Source organism: Mus caroli, unplaced genomic scaffold (genome assembly GCF_978045245.1).
Source record: "Mus caroli unplaced genomic scaffold, Mus_caroli_1 scaffold_3, whole genome shotgun sequence".
Taxonomy (NCBI): Eukaryota; Metazoa; Chordata; class Mammalia; order Rodentia; family Muridae; genus Mus; species Mus caroli.
The window spans coordinates 52,170,709-52,192,589 of record NW_028227258.1 but is presented as its reverse complement, the minus strand read 5'-3'; the positions used below and the strand labels follow the sequence as shown (position 1 = coordinate 52,192,589).

At 44.8% G+C, this 21,881-nt stretch overlaps 1 long non-coding RNA gene across 4 annotated transcripts in view; it reads left to right on the top strand.

Annotated features, from left to right (window-relative positions):
• LOC110291498 (uncharacterized) overlaps positions 1-21,881 on the top strand; it is a 133,360-nt gene that overhangs the window by 98,032 nt on the left and 13,447 nt on the right. For 3 of the 4 annotated variants that reach the window (XR_015046683.1, XR_015046685.1, XR_003836223.2), the window contains one exon: positions 16,073-16,965. This is a non-coding gene — a long non-coding RNA (uncharacterized LOC110291498). Of the gene's footprint in view, positions 1-16,072; positions 16,966-21,881 lie in introns of those variants that run through there. The other variant, XR_015046684.1, reaches the window with a different exon arrangement.

Here is a 21,881-nt window from a genome sequence, read left to right as displayed (position 1 = left end):
GAGGAGGGATCTAATGGGAAAAGCAGGCTTCTGGGAAGGCCTGCCTTAGCTTGGTCCCCACTCCATTCTTCCCTCTCTGCTTCCTGTTCACTATGGGTAGTATCCCCCATGCTAAAGATGGCTCCTGCCACTACAATGGTGGGTCTCACCACAAGCTCAGAAACAACAGAATCAGACTGGACTGCAGACTGTGAAACTGTGAGCTATGATAAATCTTTCCTCTAAAGTTGTTGATGAGGGGGTTTGGGTGTCCTTGTGGAGAGTCTGGTCACACACACACACACACACAGCACACTGTACTACAGAGCTGACAGTTCCTAACCTCATCCACCTAGTTCTCCGAAGGGGAAAGAAAGCCCTGATTGCTTTGAGATGAAGGCAGGGGACTAAGTCTATCTATTTTTACACACTCAGCATATTTTACACATACACTTAATGAACTTAGATGTTGTATGTATTTCTTTTCTTTAAGACTATCTGAAGTAACTCTCCACCCTTGTAAGTATATTCTTTTTCCTTTGTGTTTGTGTGTGGAATACACATGTGGGTTCACCTGTGCCCACTGATGTGGAGGCGGAGGGTGATAACATGTGTCATCCACAATTGCTTCTCTTTATTATTATTTTGAAAAAAAGTCTCTCAATGAGCCCGAAGCACATTGTTTTGGCTAGTCAGACTGGCCAAGGAATCTTAGGATCCCCCTGTCTCTACTTTCTAGTTCTGGGGTTAACAGAGCATTCACCTCCACATCTGGCTTTTTATATGGGTCTGGGGATTTGAACTCAGGTCCTCATGCCTCTACAGCATGCCTTTTATCCACTGAGCCATTTCTTCAGCTCTAAATAGTATTAAAGCATATCATTATTACAAACATTTTGTATTTTTGATTGGGTGGTGGTGGTGTGAGCAGGATGGGGGAGGGGAAAGGAGAGATGGGGAGAGAAAGAGGGAAAGAGAAGGGGAGAGGGAAAGAGAGAAAGAAGGGGAGAAGGAAAAGGATAGAGAAGAGGAGAATCTCTTGACAGAAAAGAAAGGTACAACATTATGGGATGCTTGGCTGGCTACACCCTTCCCAGGTACCACTGTTTCAGGTTCTGGGATTTTATGCTGTCTTCATGGATGCAGATCTTCAGTGTACAGAAGGAATCAGGCTTTTGTTATGTGCTTCATGAGTGTTATATCCTCTGGTGCTTCATCCCTAGGCCAGTCTCCCTGTCTATGTATGTTCTATGTATGTGTGTGTCTATATATGTCTGCACCTACCTACCTACCTATCTGCTTATTTATTTCAGACAGGGTTTTACTGTATATATAGCAAAGGCTAGCCTGAAACCCTCGATCCCCTTGCTTCAGCCTCCTATGTGCTGAGATTTGAAGAGTGCATCACTAAGCCCAGCTTCATATCAGTGTTTTTAAAAGCAGTTGTTCTTGTCCTTAATTTTCTTTCTCCTTCATCCAGAGAAATCATTTGCTTCATCCAATGCAAAGAAATTTTTTTAAAGATTATTGAAATGTGTTTCCAAATTTTCCTCCTGAGAAGCCATTAAATTTACATTCCACAGTTGATAAGAGTGTGTGGCCAGCAGCCCTGGGAGGGCTTGGGAGGCATCTCGGCCAGCAGTGATGGAGTTAGGTAGCTGCTTTGGTGTGGGAGATTAAATCTGAGAAGGCATGACTGGTGATATTTAGGTCTTTTGTCTGTGTGTTAAGATGGGGGAGATTCTAGCTGTTAAGTGGCGGGGTCGGAGGGAGGAGGATTTGAATCAGGAGGCTAGAAACTGGGTTTGGAAATATGGCATGTTCAAAGCAAACAAAACCCTACATAAGAGTCAAAGGATAAATATCCAAAAAACATTTCTCCAAAAAAGCCAGCAAATAGTTAAAGAATAACCAAATGTCAGTTTCAGATTCATTCATTCCACTGGAAAAGTATCAGGGAATTCAAAAAATGTTTACAATTTTAAAGGGGGTCTTGGGAGTGAGTCACATAAACCCCAGAAGAGCTAAGGTGTAGAAGAGAGCCGCCCCAGCTGACAGCACTCTTGTCTTTTCTCTACAAGTCATTGTGCCATTGTCATGTGACAGGAACCAGGGACTGCTATCTTATGACCTTATGACCTCTCCAGAGGGTTAGTGTCTTAGTTAGGGATTCTATTGCAGTGAAAAAACATCACGACCCAAAGCAACTCGGGGAGGAAAAGACTGATTTCAGCTTTTGGTTCTACATCAAGATCCACCGTTGAAGAAAGTCAGGACTGGAACGTGGAGGCAAGCACTGGACAGATGAATGCTGCTTACTGGCTTGCTCCCCACAGCTTGCTCAACTTGCTTTCTAACAGCATCCAGGACCAGCAGCCCAGGAGAGGCACCACCGATGGAGAGCTGGGCTCTCTCACATTAATAATCAGTCAAGAAAATGCAGCACAGGGTTTCCCACAGGACGGTCTGGAGGGGGTATTCTCTTAATTGAGGTTCCCTGTCTAAAGTGACTCAAGCTTTTGTCAAGTTGACATAAAACAAGCCAGCACAGCTACTGAGACCTAATTCTGTCAAGATCAGAAATCTCAGGGAAGGGCTCTGACCACTGTCAATCAGCTGTTGCCTGAGGGCAAGCTGGGGAACTTGTTCCCTGTGGATCTGTCAGATGTGGCTTTATTTTAGCCAATATTAATATAAAGGCTCTTGTCACAGAATTTAGGAGTATAGAGCCTATATGTAAATCATGTGATTAGTTTCATAATTATTTTTAACCTCTTGTGCTGTATTCTGGGGAAATTCCTCAGTTTCTTTTTCCAGAGCATGAATTATTCTGTTCCTCCATGCTCCATCTCAGGCCTTCCCATCTGTTCAGACCCTGCGGGCCTCACTTCCATGGCAGCTGTTCACATGGTCTCCTTGATTCCTCTGCTCCCAGTTGGTTAAGAGCCATTGCCAGTGGCTCTACAACCTTCCTTTCATCTGGACTGAGCACTCGAAATGCTTTTCTTGGCAAGTTTCACATTTTCCTGTTTCTTTTCCATGGAGATACTTGTTTCTTTTGAAGTGAAATGTGGCAGTGTGATTCTTTTCTCTTTCAGTAGGGAAGTGTCATGTCCTGGAGTAATGGTTAGAGCTCGGGTTCCAGAGCTACAACTCCCCAGTTTGACTTTGTGACTTCTGACTAAATAGACACAATTGGTGTGTGTGTGTGTGTGTGAGCATGTATGTATGTGTGTGTGCATGTGTGTTCTGACAGAATCTCACTACTTAGGCCAGGCTGTCTTGAAATTCACTAAGTAGCTCTGCCTGGCCTTGAACTTCAGATCTCCCTGCCCATCTCAGCCTCCTGAGTACTAGGACTACAGATGTGCAGCCTTGTGTCTATCTCTCTGCAGTTTTCTTCGTCTCTCTGAGCCTTTATTTCCTCATCTAAACACTTACTGGATATGTTTCTGTTGGGGGGAAAGTACTGACTGCATAAATGAAATCAGAGAAGGGAAGAAAACAGTGAGGCTGGTATATATGGAAGTATGCTTGGAGCATGAGCACAGAGGGTCATTTGGTAACAAGTCTAAGTTCAGAATTCCTGGGTATGGCTGTGCCTCTAGGTAAGGTCTCCATGTTGCTTCTCAAGACCTGACCTCATTTATTATAAGATTATTACAACCACTAGCTGCCTCTATCACATGTGGTATACAATGCTGATGAAAAACAGAGACGTTGTCATACATACTAGCCTTTGCCATTTGTGAGAAGAAGACCACCATCAGTGGCTCCTGGTCCATCTCTTCAACACACCAGATGGTGGGGATGGTGAGGTGGAGGCTTGTCTGAGCATCACTGTACCCAGAGCAAGGAGCGAGTCTTCCAGTCAGCCAGAATGCCCCTCCCGGCATCTGTTATTCAGATAATTTCCTTTGCCCATATCTATAGACCTCTCATGATTCATTTGACAGTGAAGATGCCCTTGCCCAGGGCTGCAGTACATCAGAAACCAAACCACGACCTGTTGGTCTGGGTACTTTTAAATTGCCCCAGGGCAGAGTTTCCCAAACCTGTTTACTAATAAAAATCTCTTGGGGAATCTGATAAAAATACAGCTTTCCACTCATACTCCAGATCCATGGACTCTTCAAGGGAGTGCCTTGGCATCTGCATTCTTAATCATGACCTGGGAAAGTTTAGGAAATAACCACCTCAGTAGCTGAGCACACACGCTGCAGTTTCACAGGCTTGGGATTTTTCTTGTGTGTGAAGAACTTAAATCCTTAAATCTTTCACCATGTGATCATGAGTTTCATTTAGTGCTGGTGATGGGGTGACCTACTGGCCAGTAACCAACTCTAGAAATAGTAGACCTGAGACCTGGAATGGCAGAGGTCAGTGACAGTAGCTCTAGGGGTTGCACCCATCCTTTGGGGATCAGCAGGAAACGGTGTCAAGGAAAGGTGGGGCCATCTCCATGACTGGGACTTTTGCTCACTTGGGTGGAGTTGGAACAGGACGGTAATTCCCTGATGGAAAGAGAAGGTGCAACATTATGTTCTGGTCTGGTTGCTCTCTTTTCTGGGTGTCGTTATTCCAAGTTCCAAGATGCTATGCATCTTCATGGGTGTAGATCTTCAATGTATGGAGAGAAGTAGAATGTTGCTATTCAACAGAAGATAGGACTATAAACAAGTGACAGGATTTAGCATTTATGGCTGTTGACTGCTAACAAAAAGACCCTTCCTAAATGCAGTCATCTGTCCAGAGGATAACCAAGTCATGAGTCTTTGGGAGCAATCTCATTCCTTCTCCCTCATATTTGCATAACACATCTACTAAACCCATAGTTTAGGATCTGGGGGGAGAGGGGCAGGCAGTGGTCATGGCCCCTTCTCCCTGTCATGATTCAGTCATACGGGGCTCATCCATTTCTGCACTCTGGAGCAAGCTTCAGTTTCTGTATGAAGACTATTGAAGGATGAGAGGAGTGGACTAGAGAGGCAGCTCAGAGATTAGAAAGTTCTTGCTGCTCTTTTAGAGGACCCAAGTCCAGTTCCCAGCATTCATGATGGGTGGGTCACAACTGGCTTCTGGCCTCAACAGCATTCTCTCTCCTCTCCTCTCCTCTCCTCTCCTCTCCTCTCCTCTCCTCTCCTCTCCTCTCCTCTCCTCTCCTCTCCTCTCCTCTCCTCTCCTCTCCTCTCCTCTCCTCTCCTCTCCTCTCCTCTTCTCCTCTCCTCCCCTCCCCTCCCCTCCCCTCCTTCTCCTTCTCCTTCTCCTTCTCCTTCTCCTTCTCCTTCTCCTTCTCCTTCTCCTTCTCCTTCTCCTTCTCCTTCTCCTTCTCCTTCTCCTTCTCCTCTCCCCTCCCCTCCCCTCCCCTCCCCTCCCCTCTCTCATTCTCTCTCTCATCATACACACACACACACACACACACACACAAGTAAGTCAATCTTTCTTTTTAAAAACACTGTATTGCTAGGAACTGCAGGTGTGGCAGCACAAGCAGAGAGCCTGTTCAGCATGCATGGAACCTTCAGTTTGATCTCCAGCACTGTATGAACTGGACTCTGTGATGCACACCTGCAGTCCCAGCACTTGGAATGTGGAATCAAGATCAAAAGTCCAAGGTCATCCACAGCTACACATGGAATTCAAAGCCAGTCTAGGCTACAAGACACTGCCAAAAAAACCCACAAACAAACAAAAAACAAAAAAACCTCTTAGTAAACATGATAGACCCCAAACTGAAATGCTTTTCACAGATGTTCAGTGAAAGGGTCACACACAGAAAAGCAGAGTGTCCCCACCTCTGCTCATCCCAACCAGTTCTTGAACAGGCTTGGTTCAGAGCACAGAAAGGTGACCCTCCTGGAAGCTGCTCCTGGCTCACCTCTTCCCAGAGCACCAACAGAGCTATACACTTGGGGACTTTCCCTCTCTAGTCGCATAACTAACAAAGAAATGCTCTGTAGGGCTCAGTTTGGATCCTTATACAGTTCTATTTTGCCCACGTGCTTAGAAAAAGCACTTCATAGAGTAGATAAACAATAAATGTACTCCAATCAAAAATACACATTAAAATAATAATAAAAACTATCGGGATGAAATGAAATAGAAATTATCAGTGCTGGTGTATTACTCTCTGCTGGTGCAGTAACAAGTTGTCACCAGTTTACTGGCTTCAAACAACACAAGCTTCTGGCTCTGTGGTCAGAAGTCCAACAGAGGTCGCATGGGTTACCCAAGCACTTTTCTGGATGTTCCTAGGCTGAATCAACTCATATTTTCCAGCCTTTGAAGCTTTTCCAACTCCCTTGGCACCTGGCTCTCTCTTCCATTTTTAAAACTAGTTGGCCAGTTGGAGGAGTTCTCTAAACTCTATCTCAATGGGTTTCTTCAGTGTCCTTCTCCTCCTTTGTCAGACCCTTGTAAGTACTGTAGGCCCATCTGGACAACCCAGGGAAGCCTGTCCACCTATGCTATGTCACTGTTCCCCATGGTGGTCTAGCCACAGAGCTTAGAAATGGACAGATGCTAGATGTGATCACTTAGTTGTGACCCCATATGTTAGAAGCTTGACCTCCAGTTTAAGCTTTGAGACGTGGTGGCACTGTCAGGAGGTAAGACCCAATGAGAGGAGGGAAGCCTTGGGTTGTGCCTTCATAGAGGATTTTCATAGTTCTTATAGGACCCAAGTGTGGCTGTGGCTTCTTGTCTTACTATTGGTCTCTATCTGTTCACAAACTTCCACCATGGTGTTATTTATCATGATATGACCCAGTAAAAGGGCCACCACCAGGGGACAAATCAATGCAGTCACCCAGTGTTGGGCTTCTAGACTCAAACTTAGCTAAATAAACCTCTCTCTTAAAAACAACAACAACAAGATTCCACAGCTTTGAGTATTTTGTTACAGTGAGGGAAACTTACTGACACATTGTCTTTGAGGGGAGGGTAGGAAGAGGGAGTCAGTACTCTCTCTACCACAGTTAGTAGGAATGTATTGAGTAGAGCCTCTCAAGTTCTCAGGAAGGATGTAAATTTCAGTGAAGCTTCTCCGAGGCAAATTGGTGGTTTGGAAAATAAGCCATAAAATGTATTTGTTCAGCCAATGTGTCTCATACTCTATTCTCAAGAAGTGGCACTAACTCTGTGCTTGTGCGTGTGGGTGGGATGTGGGGGTGAGGCTCTCAAATGCTCATCATTGCTTTACTATTACTACCGCCTTCCCCAGACTGGAAATAACCTTACTGTCCAGTTGCAGAAAGGCTCACTAAGCCTCATCATATCCATATAAGGAATATTAAGCTGACAGTGAAAATTATACTCATGAAACTTTTTTATGAAATAAAAATATGCATATAGCCTAATGTTAAGTCAAGCTTAATTTTGTTGTGAGCACAAAACAGATAACAAAAAATAAACTACATGAAAAACAAAAAAAGGATAGAAAATAATCATAGACTCAGCCTGGGAAGGAAAATGTGATTAGCCATGGAAGTTACTAAGGCTGGTGTGCCCACCTGGAGCCTAGGTGAGAAAGTCCCAGCTTCTAGCACAAGCTTCCCCTAGGTCCTAATGGACTTCCGTGTTGACTTTTGTGTTTGTAAGTAAACATTTCACTGGGAGGTGGCTCCACGTAGCTCTTGCTACAAAGGCCTTCGGGCCTGCAGTTCCTGTAAAGTAGTGAGGATTTGTAATCTGAGTGTTCCCATGGTGAGATGTGAGAGGCGAGACAGAAGCTTGTGAACCATCCAGTCTGTGCATACAGTGGTAAGCAGTAAGAGACCTGGGTCAGAGAGGTTTGAGAGTGAGCCTGACACCTGATGTTGTCTTCTGACTTCCTTGCACATGCAGCGGCATATGTACATGTGCATTCACACATACAAATATGGACACACATTAACACACCCCACCGCCACTGCCACGGCCACCAGGAGAACTCATAAGCATCAGCTGTCTGAGTCTGAACCAGTCTGCCTTCTAAGGACTCCTGCTGGAATTCATTTGAGGAACTTTATAAAAATGCAGATGCCTAGGGCCTGCTCACCCCCAGAAGATCCCATAAGGTTGGGTCAGGCAAGTTAAAACATTCCCTTGAGATACCACAAGCTCTCTTCACTCAGAATCACAGCATCAGATGTCTGGCCAAGGCCCACCCCTCTCTTGGTCTTCTCCAGATTCCTTTAGTATGCTGTGTCAGGAACCAAGTGTTCATGTCTGGCTTTATCATGCTTCCCAGTAGATTAGCATCCTGCTTCTTCCTGTTAGGAGAATATCCAGATGCCCTGAGAGCTGCTGGCATTGGCTGGGTTTCAGCAGCCCCTGCGGCTACTTTAGATTTGCTCTGTCTCTCTCCATCCCTCCACATCCTATTTCAGATGAGCCTGCAGGTCAGCGTTGTTCAGCTATTCTACTTTCCTTTTTGCAATTAGCCACTGGGTTACGCATGTTCTCTTTCATTATGCAGATTCTCTCCCTCCATTTTTTGAGATCCAGTAGATAAAAGTTCTTTTGGACCTTTTAGAAGAAACTTAAAGAAAAGACAAACTTAAGAGATAAGCAGCATAATGGCTTAAGAGCCAGGATTCTAGAGCCAGAGTTCAAATCCTTGCCAAGAGAACGTAGACAAGTCATAGGATCTTGGTGCCTCAGTTTCCCTATTTGTCAGTGAGGATGATCATCACACTACTTCCTTGGGCTCTCAGAATGATTTGGTAAGCTAACGATACACCCCAAACAGTGCCTGGACCAGATCTATGGGTTCCATGTCCATGGTCTTAACCAACTTTGGATTGAAAATATTTGTATGTATGCATGTGGTATGTACATATGTGTTCATGTGGGTGGGTGCGTGTAGAAGCCTGAGGGCAATGTTGAGTGTCTTTTTCTATAATTGTCCACCTTATTTTTTGAGCCAGGGTTTTACTGAACCTGAAGCTCACCAATTTGCCTAGATTGGTTAGTCAGTGAGCTCTAGGGCTCTGCCTGCCTCTGCCCTCCCTCCTCTAGTGCTGAGCTTACAGATGTGCATCCTTACACCAGGCTTTTGTTGGGCATTGAGGATCTGAAGGCAGAGCCCTCATGCTTGCACAGAGTCACTTTCCCTATTGTGCCATTTCCTAGTTCATCATGGATGGCTTTTTTTTTGAGGTTTATTTATTATTATATGTAAAGACACTGTAGCTGTCTTTAGACACACAAGAAGAGGGCGTCAGATCCCATTATGGGTGGTTGTGAGACACCATGTGGTTGCTGGGATTTGAACTCAGGACCTTCGGAAGAACAGTCAGTGCTCTTAACCGATGAGCCACCAATGATCCATCTCACAAGCCTGGCTCATAATTGAAGCTAGACTCAGCATTGACACACAACCCTTTCTTTTTTCTATTCACAAAGCAATGAAGGATAACAGCTACACATGGCATTTACTAGGTATTCAATTAATTACATTTGTGTTTTTGTTGCTCTGATAAAATACCCCAACAATAGCAACATAATGGAAAGGAGGTTTATTTGGGCTCACAGTTCTAGGGTATAATCCATCATGGGGGCGGGGGGGGGGTGCACGGCCACAAGGGCTCAAGCTCAGCTGGTCACATGGCATCTACCAGAAGGAAGCAGAGAATGCTGGTGCTCTGCTAGGTTTTCCTTTTTATTCAGTCCAGGACTGAAGCCTAGGGAATGATGCTGCCCATCTCAATTAACCCAAAGTTGACAACATTAACAATCACAGGGATCCAAATTTATCTAGAGATGAAATAAAGCTTACAAGAGCCTTTACATGGGTTATATTATCTGGGTAACATTATCATTCTCTTTAGTATAATGGACTTTGCACATCCAAGGATTTCAGCACAGGGATAGGAGTATGGAGTTCTGAAACCAGCTTCAGTGTAGCCATCAGTGGTCACAGGTTACTGGGTTCCTGAAAGGAAAGCTGGGGGTGGATGGGAAGGACAGTGAAAGAAATAATGAGCCAAGACAAAGTTCTCTGATCAAGACTCAATCTTTAATTGTAGGGTCTTGAATTTAAAGGGGGAGACCCATCCCCCACTTTGCCAGGATCTCCTTGCTTTGTTAGGATCTCATCTGGAAAGCAAGCTCAGCTGCTCACCAGGTAGCTTCTTGCAGGAAGCTGCAGATGTGGCACACAATAGACTTTACCTAGGTCGGAACACTCCACCCTAGGTGGGCTAGCTGACTATGGCAGAAACAGACCTGATTCAGCCCACCCACGGCTGGAGGGAAGGGCACACTCCTTCCCCAAGTACACAGTTATGACTGTGTGGTGACTATGGCAGCTCTGCATCCTGCAAATGCCACAAAAATTGCTTAATTTGCTTTATGAATTCAATTCTAGTGACGAGAGCCCTTTATTGTGCAGAAGGGACCTGCTGCTGCTTTCACTGGAGGAAACAGATTACAAGAAAGAAGCTGAGAAATCTGCATGAGTCAAAACCCTGAAAAAAAGAGAATATGGCTAAAAAGGGAGAGAAATGTCTAAAACCTGAAATTCTCATTGGACAATCACACATTCACCAAGGAAACAGTCCTGGCTCCACCTTCCTCCACAGTTCCTTCAATTTCTGTCCCAGCGAGCACTGGTTTGTCTTACTCCTTCTTCCTACTCCTGCAACATCTGCTCCCATCCAGGCTACCTTGGTTTTCCCTTTGAGCCATGGTGGCAGCTCCTCACCTGTACTCCCATGTCCACTTTGGCCTCCCTCAGTAATCCAGTGTATTTTCCACTCCCCACACAGTAACCACAAATAGAATCGTAGGCCATCGAGATGGCTCAGCAGGCAAAGGTCCTTGTCACCAAGTGTGATGACCTGACTTCAGACCATGTATCCCACATGACAGAAACAACTCCCACAATGTTTCCTACCTAATCTCCACACATGTTAGGTGGTTTATACATGCCCCCCATAATAAATTAATAAATGTTAAAAATTTGAAATGCAAATCTAATTATATTCTCACCATGGTTATCCTATTATCATAACCTTAAAACTACTCAGGGAGCTCCCAACACTTTCAGAATAAAGAAAAAGTTTTAACATCTCACCAGACCCTGTAGAGTCTGGGCCACACTTGTTTCTCCATCCTCACCATGCCCCATCTTTCTCTGTTTTACCCATGATGCCTTCCTTCAGTCTTGTGTAATGATGAAGCTCCCCCCAGGCCAGAGGGCTTCTGCATGAATTAGTCTCTTTCTGCACCTTGTTCTCTCCCACCTTCACCCACTTAAAGAAATTAGTAGATTTTATTTATTTATCTATGTTTTTATTTTTATTTATTTTTCAAGGCAGGGTTTCTCTGTGTGGCTCTGGCTGTCCTGAAACCAGGCTGGCCTTAAATTCACAGAGATTCACCTGCCCTTGCCTCCCAAAGGTGTGTGCAACCTCTGCCTGGCTACAACAACAACTACTACTGCTTCTCCTCCTCCTCCTCCTCCTCCTCCTTTGGTTGGTTGATTTGTTTACTTTCTGTATATGGATGTATCTGCATGTACACCTGAACGCCAGGAGAGAGTATCAGATCCCATTACAGATGGTTGTGAGCCACCATGTGGTTGCTGGGAATTGAACTCAGGACCTCTCTGGGAGAGCAGCCAGTTCTCTTAATCACAGAGCCATCTCTCCAGCCCTAGATTTTATTTTTTTAGAGCAGTTTCAGGTTCACAAAGATTAGAAAAAAAAATGAAAGAAGGTGCGAAACAAAGAGTTTGTGTCCCCTCCTCACCCCTTCCTATCCCCATACACAGCCTTCACCTCCATCAACACGGAGAAACACTTCAGTTTGTCAGTCTGTGAACCCACGTTAACACACTGTTTACTACCAAACGCCGCTGTTTAATTTACATCAGTGCTGATTGTGTTGACATTCTCTGAGCTATGGCAGGTGGCCTATAGCAGTATTTCTCAATCTTCCTAATGCTGCAACTCATTAATACCTTATGTTGTGGTGACCCCCTTTTGTTACTGTTATGACTCATAATGCAAATATCTAATATGCAGGAGGGTCTTAGGCGACCCCCAAAGGCGTCAGAACCCACAGGTTGAGAGCCATGATCCTATATCATCATATAGAATATTTTACTGTTCTAAAAGTTCCTCGTTCGATATATGTGTACTCTTCCTTCTCCTCAGACCCCTGATAAGTACTGATTTTTTTTTTAGTACTTCCATAGTTTTGTTTCTTCTAGAGCATTCAATCATTGAAATAATACACTACATCATTTTACAGATTGGCCTCTTTCACTTAGCAGTATGTTTTTAAGATTCCTTCCTATCTCCATGGCATGATAGCTCATCCCTTTATCATCCGAATAATAGTTCATTGCAGGGGTGCATCTGTTTATCCTTTTTCTGATTAAAGGACATCTTGGTTGCTTTCAAGTCTTGACTATTATAAACACAGCTGCTATAAACATCTGCATGTAGATTTCTGTATGAATGTAAGTTTTCAATTCCCTTGAACAAATACCAAGGAGCAAGCCTGCTGGGTCATTTGGCAAGAGTATGTTTGGTTTTGTAAGAGACCACCAAACTGTCTGTCCATTTTTCATCTCACCAACAGACAATGTCTCACTGCTGCACTTTTTCACCAGCATTTGGTGTTTTGGGCTTTAGCCATTCTACTTGTATAACATTGTGGTGGTTTTTATGTATCCAGAAATAGAACCTGAATGTTAGGCAAGTTCTCTGTCACTGAGCTACACCTCCAACCACACCATTGCTGTTTTAATTAGTAATTTCCTACTGTTTAATTACATATAAACATATTTTCACACTTTTCGGCCATCAATGTATCTTCTTTGATGTGTGTTCTGTTGACATCCTTTGCCCTTTTTTTTAAAACTGTGTTGTTTCCTCTCCTTTTATGACTCCGGTAAATGCTCCATTCATGTCTTAGATCCCAGTTATCATCTCTCCATCTTTAACTTGGTAGAAAATGAAAGCCTTTTTATGAGCTCGTAGAGTGATAAGTGTGCTGCACATGTCTGGAACTGTGATCTTATACATATTCATATAATTCTTTGAATAATGCCTGTTTTTTTTGTGTTTGTAAGAGCAGGCAGCATATCCGGCCTTGTTCCCTAGGCTGACTGCTGAGAATGTTAGTGCTGGCCCTAACACAGCAGGAACTCAGTTAACAGAAGGAAGGGTGCCTAATAACCTCACCTAAGGTGAAGCTGGGGAGGAAGGGGTGGGGTCCTCCTGCAGAGAGCGCCTCCAGTACAGGGATTGCACAGGATTCCAAGGAACTTTTACAACGGGGAGGAGGGAGCAGAAGGCCAAAAGTGATTCCCAAAGCAGTACAACCAGTGTCAGGAATACTAATGTGGAAACTGAGCCAAGACATAAACAAATAGAAAAAGACTTTTTTTTTTTTTTTTTTTTTTTTTTTTTAATTATTTGAAGCAAGAAAACAGCCAGGGCAAGCCAGACTCCGTACAAACTGGAGGAGGCAGCATTTTTCATACATCAGGTTGTTCTCCCTCAAGAGGAGTAATTCTCCCACCGGAAAGCAGTAAAGGCAATTCCAGAGGGAAGACGTCAGGTTGGAGGTCAGCACTGAAGCTGGGGAGGAGTCTGCTCACACCGATTGTGCTTCGACTTCAGATGAATCTCATTAGAACTTGGGCACACAACTGTAGAGCATCATCCACAGTTTCTGAGAAGCTTGGGCAAGAAGCCCAATACCTAGGACGTGTGAAATGTTAGTCTGCCTTCAAAGAGCAAGAATGTGCAAATGGAGTAAATCTAAGGACCTCTGACTTCCAAAGTTGAGATTAATTAATGCTATGAATCTGGACTAGATTTGCAACAGAGTGCCTAGAAAGTGGAATGTAAAAAATTTTCTGCTTCAATGAGCTTCCATTTGAAAGTTGCCAGCAAGCAAGATGAAGACAGCCAGTTTCCTTGGAGGAAGTCTGTCCGTAGAACAATGGCAGGAACATTCTTCTTCTGCCAGGGGGATGTGGGCATCTACACCGTACCTGAGGGTGAGCTGTGGCTTTTCCTCCTAACTCGTGGCTTGATGGAAGCTGTTATCTGTATTTCTTGGTGTGAAATGCTAAATGCTGGAAACAACTTGGCAAAATTCCACAGGGCAAGGAGCCTTCTCAGGGAGAAGAAATCAGAGCTAATTTCCATGATGTATTATCAGATTTCACCTGGACTGAGGTGTACATACCCGCATCACACATGACTTCCACCAAAAACCATCATGGGCTCTCTAGTTATGAGAGTTTGGGGGTGGAAGGTCTGGCTTCAGAAATCCCAATGGAGCCACTCTTCTCAATTTGCCAATTAAAGGTGAGTAATGGTGACAAAAAGAGATTTAATCAGTGTGCACATTGGGAAGAGAAACAAATAAAGCTGTCCAATGACCCTTCCCAAAGTCCATTTTCAGGGGAGTGATAAGAGGTTTAGGTGAACTGAAGTACAATTGGAACAGAGGGCAAGAGGCTTACAGAATGAAGTGAACTTGTTCACCGTGTAGCCTGATTGCCTGGGTTCTGGTTCTGGTTTTTGTACTGGTAGATTGGAAAAGTCTTTATTTCTTTAGACTTCTCCTAAGGTATTACCTCTGCAGAGTGCTGCCCCCTCATCAGAGATAATTGTCCTCATTTGAGAGATGGTCAGGCTCACCAGTGCTCAGAGTTGGGGCATAAAGGCATAAAGGCAAAAGGGCGTAAAGACAGAAACAGTCCTTTGTCACAGAGATGGTTGTCAATATGTCCTGTTGTTCCTGGAACCCAGTGACTGCAGGCTTAAGACAGTGACTGGAGCACATTTCAAGAATACTGGAGTAGGGGGCTGGTGAGTTGGCTCAGTGAGTAAGAGCACCTGACTGATCTTCCGAAGGTCCAGAGTTCAAATCCCAGCAACCACATGGTGGCTCACAACCATCTGCAACGAGATCTGACTCCCTCTTCTGGAGTGTCTGAAGTCAGCTACAGTGTATTTACATATAATAAATAAATAAATAAATAAATCCAAATTAAAAAAAAAAGAATACTGAAGTGGGATAGTGTAAAAACGAATGGTGATGTAACTAAAAGATGCATGTGCAAAATGAAAGCAGAAACACCAGGGTTTGACCCCTGCTCTGCTCTCCATGGGCCTAAACCTTTCTGAATACTTGTTCTCCTAAGGGAAAAATGGTGGCCTGATTGTCCTCTTATTCATGCAACTAAGGCTGAAAAAAATCCTCCCAGTCCATCTGCTCCAGGAGCCCAAGCAAGCACGCAGCATTCTTGTCTCAGACTCACACTGGGGATGCTAACCTCAGTATTAATATCGGTTTAGTGAGGCTAGATGAAGCCTTCAGGTTCCAACAGCAACACAGCTGGCAGCAACTGAGGAGAGAGATTCCCATTCCTTCAGTGAGAACCAACTAATCAAGCAAAGCCAAGGAGAGGGAATGGTTAGTGTTATCTCTAAGTCTAATGCAACTGCTACCCCTTGCAATAAGAGGAAATAGGAAGGCTCCAAGTAGAAGACCTACTGAGCAGAGGAAGAAGCAATCATAAGGGGCCTGCAGGCCAAGGAATGCCAAGGGCTGCCAGCAGCCCAGAGCAAGGCTGGGCAGAGCACGGACTGTCTCTTGAAGTCTCAGAAGGAAGTGACCTGCTACACCCTAGCTTCCAGAATTTAGCATAATGTGTTCGTGGTTTTTAGTTTTGTTTTTATTTTGTTGTATTTTTTTAATCAACTTTGTAATATGTTGTAAAGCAGCCCAGACAACTACTTGATTTGAGCATGCATGGATTTAAGAGATTAATCTGGAAAATAAAATATGTGTCTCTTATCTGGATCTTAAACTTGTAAGACAAGTTACACTGGTTAGGTTTACTGTGCAGGTGTCTTGTTTCTTGTAACGAGTCAGGAAAATACTAAACTGATGGAACCTTACCATATTTCTGTGGCTCCAGCTGAAACATGACTTTGTCTACAGCTAACGTATGAGGTCTCTAGACAGCTTCACCTCCAGTCAGACTGACAGGCTGGTGCTGGCTTGGAAGAAAGCCATATCACTCTAATCTGAATTAACCAGTAAGTATTTTTTCTTTTGTTCTCTTTTTGGTCAGATGTACAGATCTGGTAGATGCAAGTGGGTGAAGACAACTAATCAAGGTCGTCAGGACAGTTGGCATGATGAACCGGAAGCCTGAAGATGAGCTATTAGGGTGAGCAGTGTAGAGGTGAAGCTGCAGCCGTAAAACCCATCATAAGACTCAGCTGGAGGGGTTGGTTGGCTTGAGAGCAACTCACACGGGGAAAGGCTGGGAGTGTTGCCACCTAGCCACCAAGGCTAACTCAAATAGGTTGTGGTGACTCAAAAAGCGGTAACCACGGCAACTGTTGACAATGGTGCACTCGTAACACAGCTCACTCATCAAGTCTTCCCATAGAAAAATTCAGGCCACCGAAGTATTTAATGGGAAAATCATACGATTCGCATAAGTGATATTCTGGGGAGATGCACAGTGTTCTGTGAGAAGTTTCCAGGACACTGTCTAACTCTATTAAACATGGAATGCTGCATCTCAGGTTTCCAAACCGTTCCTTCCCAGGAGCGCCTTTCCTCACAAAGACATTAAATATGCACCACTGGGGAGTTAGAGGGACAGAAGTGGGTCAGCAGGTGCAGTGCCCATGGCCTTTGCATCAAGGTGACCCAGCAGAGAAGTGTGCAGAGCTTCAACAGTGCCTGGTGCCTGCCCCACCACATAACACTACTCTTTTACTTCCAAAATCTCCCAGAGAGATCTCTGGTGGGAAAGGTCAACTCCAAACTATATATAGAAGGGAATTCTAGAAACTGTATTAAAAGTATACGTGTGTGCATGTGTGTGTGTGTGAATGCATGCATGCGTATATGTATATTGGAGACAAGGTTGTCCTGCAACTTACTAGGTTGGCCTTGAACTCACAGAGATCCATCTGCCTCTGCCTCCCAAGTTCTCAGATTAAAGTTGTGCACTCCCACACCCATAAAATAATATTTTTAATAAATAAAGATTTATTTTAGTTTTAATTCTGTGTGTGTTTGTGCACATGTGATGCACATGTGGTATCTAGGGAGGCAAGAAGGTATCAGATCTCCCGGAGCTGGAGTTACAGACGGGGTGAGGCCCTAGTATATGAGCTAGAAACCAAACTCTGGTCCTCTTCAAGAACAATACTGGTTCCCGACTGCTGAGCCATCTCTCTAGCGCTAACATCTTTTATTCTCTGAAGATGTCATGCATTTATATAACACCTATTGACCTGTATGTAGCCAGCCACCACCACTCCCTCCTCTTCCTAGCACCACCCTCCCATCACCCTCCCAACTTTGCGTCTTCTTTTTAAAATTATTATTAATAGCCTTTTGAGTCCAGTCAGCGCTGCTGACATGTGCGTGGTTTGGAGGGAGGAAAGGGACGGGAGAAAAGTTGTGATCAAAATTCAACCTCAAAAATAAACAAAAAGGGGACAGATGGAAGACACCCAGGGGCCTGCCCTCCATGGGGCCCGCCCACAGCTGGAGCCACTGTGATGTGCAAGTCCGTGGTGGAGAGAAGGGACAGAAAGAGAAGTGGAGCAGTTTGAGTACTAGGAGAGAGGCAGAACTGGAGATGCAAGGGTGGAAGGGAATAGCCTGATTTGATGCCATGTTGAAGTACTGGCCAGTGCTGCCACTGAAAGCCATGTCTGGGTCCATGGTCATGCAGCAGCAGGGGTCTGTGTCCATGTCTGTGGATCACATTACCACCAAGGGTCATGAGGATGTCCCTGGTCTGGCTGCCACCTGGGACCATGTTGATATCTAAGGACTGTGCAGAGCTCACACCGGCCCTTGGTGGTTGCAGCACTCTGGGGAGCAGATCCTGCACCTCATCTGGTAGAGCAAAGTAGAGCTGGGCCTGGTAGTATGGCGAGGGTGAGCTGCCCTGAGAGCAGGAGAGCTGTCCCTGTCCCTTGCCAGCTGCAGCAGTGGGGGAGCTGGCTGGTGGTGCTGGGGAGCTGGCCCTGGTAAAGGGGGTGCAGGAGAGCTGGCAGGATGAGCAACTCAGCTACCACCAAGGCCCAGAGTCAGGACTTTGAGTTGGCCCACCCCAACATCTACCCCATCTAAGAACTGCTGGGGGGTGTGAGGGGGCCGGTCCTACAGATCCAATGCTGCAGGAACTCCAGGACACAGGGGCAACAACAGGACAGCAGAGACAAGTCCGGATAAGAATCCAGTACTGATAGTATAGCAGAAGCCAGAGGCCTGGAACCAGACCAATGGCTCATTGCAATGAACATTTGAAAGTGAAGATGTGTGGACAAAACGTGTACTGTGTGACGCTGTGACACACAGCAGCTTCCACGGTGAGATGGGTTGGTTTCTTGTTTTTCTTTTTTGTTTGTTTTTTAAATTTTTCTTTGTAAGGGGTGGGGAGATGAGTGGAATTGGGGTACATGATGTGAAATTCACAAAGAGCCAATAAAAAGTTTAAAGAAATAAATAAAGTTGCCTTCTCTATTATTGTGTTCTAGTGACTGAGAGCTAATTTATCAACAAGGGGGAATAAAGCATCTGTGGTTTTATCTGCACATCCCGACTTCACGTGACCTGTAAGAAAGTATTAGCCAGAACCAGTGGGATTAAACTAATTAATAGTGAATATCAACTAGAAGGGAAGGGATCAATATTCCCATCCCTTCCCTTTTTTGGACTCAAAGTACAAGGTCATCTCAGATGAGCTAGCATGGTTCTGCCTGAGGGCCACGGATGGAAATCCATCAGGGCAAAACCAAAAACAAACAAAACAACCAACCCCCCCCAAAAAAAATAAAAATAAAAAAACCAACCAAACAAAAAACCATAAGGGAGGAAAGTGAAGGGAAGAAAGAAAGAAATGAGGGAGGGAGGGAGGGAGGGAGGGAGGGAGGGAGGGAGGGAGGGAGGGAGGAAGTCAATTGTTTATTATTTTTTTATCTTTCCGTTTTTTTCCCCTGTGGCACTGGAGATCAAACCTGGCGCATTGCGCATGCTCGGCAAGCACGCTGCCACTGAGCTACATCTCTGCCCGTCAAAAGAATCCTTCCTCTTCCTTTCACTGTTTTTCCTTCACACTCCATAACTCTATCTTTTTCTATTTCATTAAAAAAAAATAATACAAGGTAGACCTGCACTCATGTAGCCCAGGCAGGCCTTGAATCTACACTCTTTCTATCTCAGCCTATTGAATACCCAGGAATAGCTGTGGACACCTCCTCACCCATATAAGAGTGCAAATGGGTGACTTTTGTCATCGTCCAGCCCAGCTGCCCTAACAATGTATGTGGACTCATGGCTGGAGCTTTCTGGGCTAAGCTCAACACCGGACCCTGGCAGTGTCTTCCCCTGGGAAAGCACCCAGGCCCACACAGAGGTCTGCAGTGCAATGCCATGGCTGCAGAGAACTGGGAGGGACTACCTGAGGACAACAGCAATGACCTCAGGACCCGAGTTCCAAGAGTTGCTCTGTCCCTCATTGGCTACCTGGCTTGGTTGAGGTCCCTGGATGTAATTTGGAAGCATTAAAATTTCTTTCTCAGAAGGGCTGTCCAGAGGATTAGAGGCTACAAGGAGTAGAGAGCCGACAAGGGTCTCTGTAAACAGGGAGAGCCTGTTCAGGAGGCAGTGCCAGCCAGGGCTCTCATGCCTCGGGTGGGTAGTCAAGTATCACCTCTTACTCAATGGCTCTTTGATCTCAGGGTAGAGAAAGTGTTGACAGAATTATTAATCATCAATTGTTTTGTCCCGAATTAACAGAGGAATTCTTTGGTGTATTTTTTTAACCTGATGTTTCTGCTTAAAATTCAAAATAGGATCTGGTCTGGTGGTTCACACCTGTGATCCCAGAACTCAGGAGGCTGAGGCAGGAGGAGCATTGTGAGTTTAAAGCCAACTTGGGCTAACAAACAGTGTGTGATCTTGTCTCAAAAACAAAATAGAAACAGACAAAACCCTGTAAAATGGGTAAGAAGTATCACCTCATAGGATGACTATAAAAATTAAATGAGGTGTCATGTATCCACATACACACACACACACACACACACACACAAAAGCAAGGCCTAGCACAAAAAGCAAGGCCTAGCACAAGGAGCCAATTTCTGCCTTCTTTCCTCAGATCTTTAGTGATCACATGCAGGAGAGGTAACAAACACAGCTAAGACTATAGCTTAACTTTACTGAGAACTTAGTTGTATTCAGGCACCATGTGCAGGTCCTTCTCATTGGCGGTGGTTGGTTGATTTACTCAGTCCTTACAGAAGCTCTAAGGCATGTGTACAAATGCTATCACTGTTTACAAAAACAGGAGAAGGAACCAAGAGTAGACAGGCACAAGCTCACATAGCTGGGAAACACGGGAGCCAGGGTGCCAGCTCACACATCCAGCCCCGTATACCCTGCTCCTAAGCGCTCTATGGTAGATTCATTACTTCTATGAAAACAAACCAATCCACACCCCTCTTGAAAGTGAGTATTAGTAATGGAAGGGAGATTCCCTCTGGCTAGGGCAAAACTGTGGCCAGATGGGGCTTAGTTCCATCTGCCTTTTTAAAAAAGTATACATTAGTGTTTTGCCTTAGTGTATGTCTTAGGTGTTGTATCCCCTGGAACTGGTGCTACAGACAGTTGTGAGCTGCCATGTGGATATTAGGAATTGAACTGGTGTCCTCTGAAAGAGCAGCTAGAGTTCTTACCCACTGAGCCATTTCCCCAGCCTATGGCTCAGCCATTGAAAGCCAGGCTCACAACCCAAACTGTAATTTGATCTTTGAAGTTAATATCACTAAATGGTCGTGTACAAGGAAGGATTGCGTGTGTGAACACATTAACATATTATTACGTGTCATAAACAGATATTAGCTTGGGTTCAGCTGGATACAACGTTTTAGGTCAAGTATTGCAGAGGAGGAAAGGCTTGGAAGCTAACATTTCACCCCAAGAGTCACAGAGAAAAGGAAGACTTTCTCAAGTCCAAGGAGCTTGGAGATGATAGGATGACTGTAAAACCTAAAGGAGGTATTAAATGTGACCCCAAATGACTAATGTGAGAGAGGAGGCAGCTAGCACAAAAATGGAAGACAGAAGTACTGAGCTGAATGGAAACGGGGGTTGCCATGGAAGCCAACTGTGCTGGGTGATGTGGTTGAGAAACACAGGGAAGGGAGAGTTCAAGCCAAGGATATAGATGGGCAAGATTTTACTTGGAGATCCAGCCCTATCTGGCTAACAGGATACATCCAGATTATCACCCAAACTGGGGTGAACTACACAATATTTCTTCTTCAACCAATTGCCATGTATCCCTTGGCAAATACCAGGATGCAGAGGTGAAGTCACAGCTGTCTCAGGAAGTTCATGAGTCTCTTGGGGCAGACTGACAGGCATGTGATTGCCATGCTGCGTAAGGGTTATTTTTAAAGACTTGGCTGGAGCAAGGCTTGAAGGAGCAAAGGGGAAGCTGGTCCAGTACCAAGGAGGTGGGTCCTAAGCTATAACATGGAGAAGAGAGAGCAAGGCATTTTCCAGGAGGATGGCCATGGAGTGCTATCACTTGTGGACAGAGTGAGCTTCGTTTGCAGGATGCTGAATCAGAGCTGGGTTGATGTTGGCATGGGTGAACCGGAGGACTTGAGTGGGGACATGTGATGGAGGCAGTAAGGCAGAGCAGGAGTTTGGCTAAGGGTTTTGTTTATCCTCAAGGATTGTTTGCAAAGATCTACTGTAGGGGTGCTATGCTCCAGGACAGTCTATTTCAATACAGCCCTCCTAGCCTATGAGAGTCGTCACTTTCAGGAGCCCCAGTGAATACTATAGGTACATCAGGCTCCTTATGTAGACGGACATAGAGTTTGTGTTTCACATGT